Source organism: Morus notabilis, unplaced genomic scaffold, assembly GCF_000414095.1.
Source record: "Morus notabilis unplaced genomic scaffold, ASM41409v2 Scaffold15, whole genome shotgun sequence".
Lineage (NCBI taxonomy): Eukaryota > Viridiplantae > Streptophyta > Magnoliopsida > Rosales > Moraceae > Morus > Morus notabilis.
In genome coordinates this window covers 312,164-319,264 of record NW_010367234.1, presented here as the reverse complement: position 1 = coordinate 319,264, position 7,101 = coordinate 312,164, and the positions used below count along the sequence as shown (strand labels likewise).

Sequence of the window (7,101 nt, the reverse complement as noted above, 5' to 3'; positions counted from 1 at the left end):
ATCACCTTGATAATGATTCTATTTATAGAGTTTGAATATGCTAAAAAGATAAAAATCGGATGCTTAATCGGGGGAGAAAAACATCATGTTTCTGAAGAGTGGGACACGTGTCGCAACTTGATTCGCACGGAGGAGAGACGTGGTGCACAGCTGGACCATGCGGAAGAGAACTGGACGCGCGCGGGAGAGAAACTCGCGCGGAGAGGGAAAGTGCGCGCAAAACGCGCGTACGCGGGGGAGCAGCTGGACCCCACTGGGACACGTGGCGAGATTTGGCTGGAGGGGTGCTGGCACGCGGGACCCACGCGAAAGAGAGAGGAAGCGTGCCTGACGCGCGCGTGAGGAGAACTCGCGCGGAGAGTGGGCTGTGCGCACCAGGCACGCGTCTGCGAGGGGACAGCTGGGTCCCACGGCCTGCGGTGCAGCAGTGATTGACACGTGTCGGCTAGGTTGGCTCGCGGCTTCTTGGCTCGGCTCGCGGCTCTCGGCTTGGCTCGGCTAGTTGATGGACTGATGGGCTTTGGGCCGAATTGGGCTTTTCTTGGGCTCAACTTTTGGGTTTTGCTTGGTAAACTAGCCCAAATTCAATTGTTTTCTTCAAAAACTTGAAAAATAAAATAAATCCAGTTAAAATTAAATCCTCTTAATTTAGGATTATTTGAAATTAAAATCACAAAATTGATAAAATCGTTTGACAATTATGAACATTAAAAGTGCAAATTCGTGCACTTATCAGGCGGGCAAGCCCATCTCCCGCCCGCCCAAGCTAGATTTTCGGGTTCGGGCTCGGGCAGCCCGAATTTGACACTAACTCTCTTGCTCGCCGCCGTCTAATCGCCCTATACCGCCGTCCGCCAGAATTTTTTTGAATTTTCCGACCATGCCCGACCCGCCCGAATTGCCCGACCCGAAAACCCGAATTTTGCCCGAAGCCTGAGTTGCCCGATTTGCCCAAAACCGCCCGAAAATTTTAGTTGCTACAAATTGGGGCATTCCGAGAATCGAACTCGGGACCTCTCACACCCAAAGCAAGAATCATACCACTAGACCCAATGCCCATATTTGTTATTTAAATTTTTTACTTTTTAATTAAGGTAAACACACAATTCCTTAATAGAAGGAGCAAATTCCTATTTTAGCAGTTTAATATTTCAGTTTTCACATTCTTGACCCTTTTTTATAATCAATCACATGATAAAATGATTCCTCAAAAAATAATATACACAAGGAAAGAAACACATTGCCATCACGTTTTTATTGTTTGTTATTTTTAAAAAGTGCTATTTCTATATAATGTTGGTTTTGTTCTTATAGATACTCGTATTTTTCTATTCTATATCACTCTTCTTTCTATCTTTATCTATTTTTCTGTTCACAATCTCTCTTCTCCTCTTAATTATCCTCTTTTTTCTTCAACTTTCTTCACTCTCTTTGTGACTCTATATCAAAGTAACTTTCTACTTGCATACCAAAGTAAATTGATAATTTATCAAAAGTCACTCAATGATTGGTTTGGTTTAATAACTTCATCGCTATTTGATGATCTCTATTTTAAAGGACCAGTCATTCAATGTTGATTGAAGCCTTGGTTTGCATTAAGGATTGGGATCGGGCCGATCAACATTTACAAGATACAATTTCACCGGCAAGCCAATAATTGATCGATGAATTTAATCGATTAACATTTAATTTTGAAGACGATCCTTTAGCTTCAAATTAAATTGCAAATTTATAATTTGTAAATATGTATTTATCTTTGACATTGTATTTGTAATTGTATAACTTTGTAAGTTTGTAAAATTTGTAATTCGTCACAATATGATTGCACTCTTTTTTCCTTGATATATATATATAAATTTTAACACAAAATAACTTAATATTAAAAAAAAAGTTTAAATAATTCGGGCAATTCGGGCGGGCTCGGGCCGCCTAATACAAGCCCGCGGCCCGTTCAAGGTGAAATTCGGGCTCGGGCGGGCGGCCCAAATTTCTCGGGCGGCTCGGGCTCGGGCTCGGGCAAAAACTCGGGCTTTTCAGGCGGTCGCGGGCGGCCCGTCCAAAGTTTCAGCACTACCGGTGGCCGGGGCCAAATTTTTTGTCACACCGAAAACATAACCCTCTCGCCTTCCGTTGCTGCAACTCTTCAAAGGACATGCGCTGGAACCCCGAGTCCCCACCGGCATGGATTTTTCTAGTCAATGTTGCGTTGCCTCTGGAGGACGTGTTTGCCTCGCGGCTTAATTAGGATTGAAGGAAGCTTTCTTTTTGCTCGACAGCTAGGTTTGAATTGTAAGGGATTGGGCTGAATCGACCAATAAATTCTCCCTTGGAGCCTCGGCCGAACCGGTATTTTCTGACCCGGTCCACTGCCCCAATCGGTCCTCCACCTGTTGGGCCAGATCCATAGCTTCCAGCAAGTTCATGGGCCTGTGCATCCTCACCTCAGCCCTTATATCCTCCCGAAGCCCATTTAGGAAGGCCCCCTTGAAGATGGGCTCAGGCACCCCTCTCATGGACGCCGCCAGAGACTCAAAAGTATCCCGGTAATCAGCCACTCCTCCAGTTTGTTTGAGCGACATCAATCGTTCAGTCGGGTCCCCTTCGCGCGCATGGCTAAATCGCTTAATCACGGCCGTCTGGAGATCCCGCCAACTGGTGAAAGGGTCTTGCGTGTCAACCCACTGGAACCACCCCAAGGCTCTTCCCTCCATACATACCAACGCGGCCAAGATCCATTCCTCATCTTCGATCTCATTCACGGTGAAATATCGCTCGGCTCGGAACACCCAACCATAAGGATCTTCCCCTTGAAAAATAGGAAACTCTAGTTTCTTCCCGTAAAATTCTCCACGCATTCGCTGCCGGACCGGCGACGGACGGTGTCATACTTCCTCTCCTTCCCTCCTTTGAACCAGAGGTTCTTCTCAGTAACCCGCTCGACCTCGATCCGGTTCGCGTCTTGGTGGAGTCCGCTTAGGGTTTCTGGCTGGCTCTCTTTCTGGTTGTCCTCTGTCGAAGATCCTCGCCTGTCTCTGCAACAACTCCTCTATCCTCTGCATCGCCCCTTGTAGCTCAGCCACTATATTATCCAACCTATCGACGTTCTCCTGTAGTTATGGAACAAGATCAACCATAGCTCCCATGATCAGCACACTTTCATGGACATCTTCCATCTGGAGTTCCAGGGTTGCGATGCAGTCAGAAATGTGCAGCTCAGGTGGAACGATGGCTCTGATACCAAGCTGATAGAACCCCGATTGATTCCCAGTATTTCTTATTAATTTTTTTAATGCTGGAAGTAAAATGACAGAAATTACAAATAGGAAGAATTCGAGGTTCCTCTGCCTCCCTAGATCCATACTACAATGGCAACCAATTTCCTACCCACTCCCTTACTTACTTACCCGCCTATTAATAGTCCCCCCCCCCCTCCAAGTGAAACAAAACTAACTCGTAACTAACTCCTTTCCCTTAGACCCTTTCGTGACCTCATAACAGAATTGCAACAGATTTGCCATGTCAGCACAACTTCTCAAATTTACATAGCTTCCCCTTAGGAAGTGGTTTTATCCAACTTGCTCCTCCTGGAGTAAACAAACTTGATAGGAAGGACTCTAACAAATACTATCTTCATTTTTAAAGATGCATGCAGCCACTGGTTAAAGGTGAAGTTAAAGTTGAAGTTAAAGTTGCAGATAAGACATTGATTGAGATTTGGAGAGATAAGTGTGGAAATTTGGTGTTTTAATTACTAAGGTTAAGTTAGTCTTTTGGTTTCTAAAATAAAGAGATTCAGATAATGTCTTACATGATCCTCTCATTTATTTTTTCTGTTTATTATCTTTACTAGGATTAGAGATATTGTTTTAGGTTATTAGTTCCTTGTTTTGAGGAATCGATTAAGGCCTCTCCTCCTATTTAAATTTATTTTCGTTATTCATTATTCAATGAGAAATATTCTAGTTCTTTCTCAATTTCTCACATGGTATCAGAGCCTTCCAAAAATCCATCTCTGATGACCAAATACGGAATGGCCACCGAGATACAGAAGGAGTCATCATTTGAAGTCACTTCAGGCTCTGGAGTCTCAAACCCTAGCACCTATGGCGTTGCAAAAGGCATTCATCTTCCCATTACAGGGCACAAACTGAATGGGAACAATTATCTTCAATGGTCGCAGTCCGTTATGATGTACATATGTGGAAAAAGGAAGGACTAATATCTCACAGGCAAGATCATCCCTCCAAAGGAAGGGGATCCCACATTCAGACTCTGGAAAACAGAGAACAACATAGTCATGTCATGGTTAATAAATTCAATGACCAACGAAATAGGTGAGAATTTTTTGCTCTATAGCACTGCATATGAAATATGGGATGCGGCTAAAGAATTTTACTCGAGTAAGGAAAATACCTCAGTAATTTTTAAGAACGAAACTACAATCCACGACCTTCGACAAGGAGATCTTTCTGCCACCCAATTCTACAATATCCTCACCCGTAATTGGCAACAATTATACGTATTTGAGGACTCTAAGTGGGACTGTTTGGGTGATGCAAAAAGATTCAGAGAAATCATGGAAAAGAAGAGAATATTCAAGTTCTTGATGGGACTCAACAAGAACTTGGATGAAGTTCGAGGAAGAATATTAGGGACAAAACCCTACCAAGCATCCGAGAAGTTTTTTCTGAAGTGCGCAGAGAAGAAAGCCTAAAAAAGGTGATGCTCGGGGAATCATCCATCAGTGCTTCGATAACGGATAACTCATCTGCCCTAGCTGTTCGAGGAGCCCAGAACACCAGCTACGATAATCAGCAGAAGAAGGGGAGACCATGGTGCGATCATTGCCGAAAAACAGGACAGATCCGTGAGACATGCTGGAAGCTACATCGCAAACCTGCAGATTGGAAACCTTCAAGACCAGCTACGGACAAAGACAGCCGCGAAAATCTTGTTGCAGTTGAAGAAAGAAATTCTACTTCCTCAGAATCCAATCCTTTCAACAAGGAACAACTTGAAACCCTACAAAAGATGTTCTTACAAGCAGCAACTGCTCAGGGTAACATTGGAAACTGATCTTTGGCACAAAAAGGTAATTACTTGAGTGCTCTTTCTGTTGATTCCAAAAATAAGGACACATGGATAGTAGACTCTGGGGCATCTGATCACATGACAGGAGACAGAACTATGTTTCATCATTACAGACCATGTCAAGATAATCTTACAATAAAAATTGCTGATGGATCACTCGCTAAAGTGGCTGGAACAGGGTCTATTATTCTCTCAGAAACCCTAGAGTTGAAGACAGTACTTCATGTTCTTAATCTGGACTGCAATCTTTTATCAGTGAGTAAACTTTCTCAAGAAATTAATTGTGTTGCTAAATTCTCCTCGGATTTGTGTGAATTTCAAGTTTTGGATTCGGGAAAGATGATTGACAGTGCTAGGGTAAGCGCGTGACTTTATCTTCTTAAAGTTGACTGACCTCCTCAAAGACAAACTCATATCGTAGGCTTAGTATCTGTTGAAAACACCAATAAAGATAGTGCAATCATGTTATGGCACTATCGTTTAGGTCATCCAAAATTTTTATATATCGAAAAATGGTTTCCTTCTTTATTTATCAATAAAAATCTGAAGTTGTTTCAATGTGAAGTGTGTCAATTCTCAAAACATGTTCGTAATTCTTACCATATTCAACCATACAAAGCATCTCATCCTTTTTCCATGATTTATAGTGATGTATGGGGACCATCTAGAATAAAAAATATTACTGGTACAAGGTGGTTTTTGTCCTTTGTTGATGATCATACCAGAATCACCTGGTTGTTTCTCATGAAAGAAAAATCTGAAGTTGGGCAAATCTTTAAAAATTTTAATACTATGATTCAGACACAATTTGCCACAAAGATACAAGTGTTAAAGACTGACAATGCAAAAGAATATTTTGAGACAACTCTAGGAGAATATCTTGGGAGCCAGGGCATTATTCACCAAAGTTCTTGTGTTGACACACGCTAATAGAACGGGGTGGCAAAAAGGAAAAATAGACACATTCTAAAGGTTGCCCGTTCTCTCATGTTCACTACCCATGTCCCAAAATATTTCTGGGGAGAGGCTGTTTTAACAGCCACTTACCTAATAAATAGAATGCCTTCCCGAGTCTTGAAGTTTCAAACACCACAGCGTGTCCTTCTTCAATTTTTTCCTAACACCCGTGTCCTAATCACTCTGCCTCCTAAAGTATTCGGTTGCTCAGTGTTTGTCCATATTCATGCCTAACACCGAAGCAAGCTTGATCGTAAGGCTCTCAAATGCATATTTTTAGGATATTTGTTACACCAAAAAGGGAATAAATGTTATTCTCCGACTACCCGAAAATTCTACAACTCTATGGATGTCTCTTTCTTTGAAACTCAACCCTTCTATCCCAAAACTGATATTCAGGGGGAGAATTTTACTCAAGAATACCAGCTTTGGGATATTGATGCATTAGAGTCACCTGATGGCTATAACACAAATCCACTCGAGTCATCCACAAATCCACTCGAGTCATCCCAAGAATCCCAAACACAAATCGAGTTTGACACTCAAACTCCAAATCCAGTCCAGCCCGAGTATGACACTCATGTTGGTTGCCGAATCGAATTCGGATACGGAAGCGTGGCTGGGAGGCGGATCGTGTATAACAAAAATTTCATAAAACTTTTGAGATACTCTATAGATTATATTAATTTATGCACGAATAAATTAATCTCATTAATTTATATATATCAAGAGCTCAATATGGAAAAATACCTGGAAGCTGACTCGGATGATAACTTGAGTTCTTTGTCCACGAACACTTCTTGCTCCAAGCTTTGTGTTTAGAAAACCAAAATCTTCCACGTCGATTCCTTGATTCCACGTAGATGTGTGTGTGGGCACACGTGAGACAAAACAGGTTTCAATAACACTCGAATTTCCACAAACACCAACGCATGCACGATGTGAAATTTTTGGGAGAAAAATTTTTTCCTCTCCTTTTCCTTTGAGAAAATTTGGCCACCAACTAATTAGGGCTGAAAAAATGTTTCAAAAATTGTGTTTACAATTTTCTAT

The 7,101-nt window shown here is 42.1% G+C and overlaps 1 non-coding gene across 1 annotated transcript; it reads right to left on the bottom strand.

Annotated features, from left to right (window-relative positions):
- Window positions 1–986: 986 nt before the first annotated feature.
- On the bottom strand, window positions 987–1,058 carry TRNAP-UGG. The gene has a single exon. It is a non-coding gene; the product is annotated as a tRNA-Pro (tRNA).
- Window positions 1,059–7,101: the final 6,043 nt, after the last annotated feature.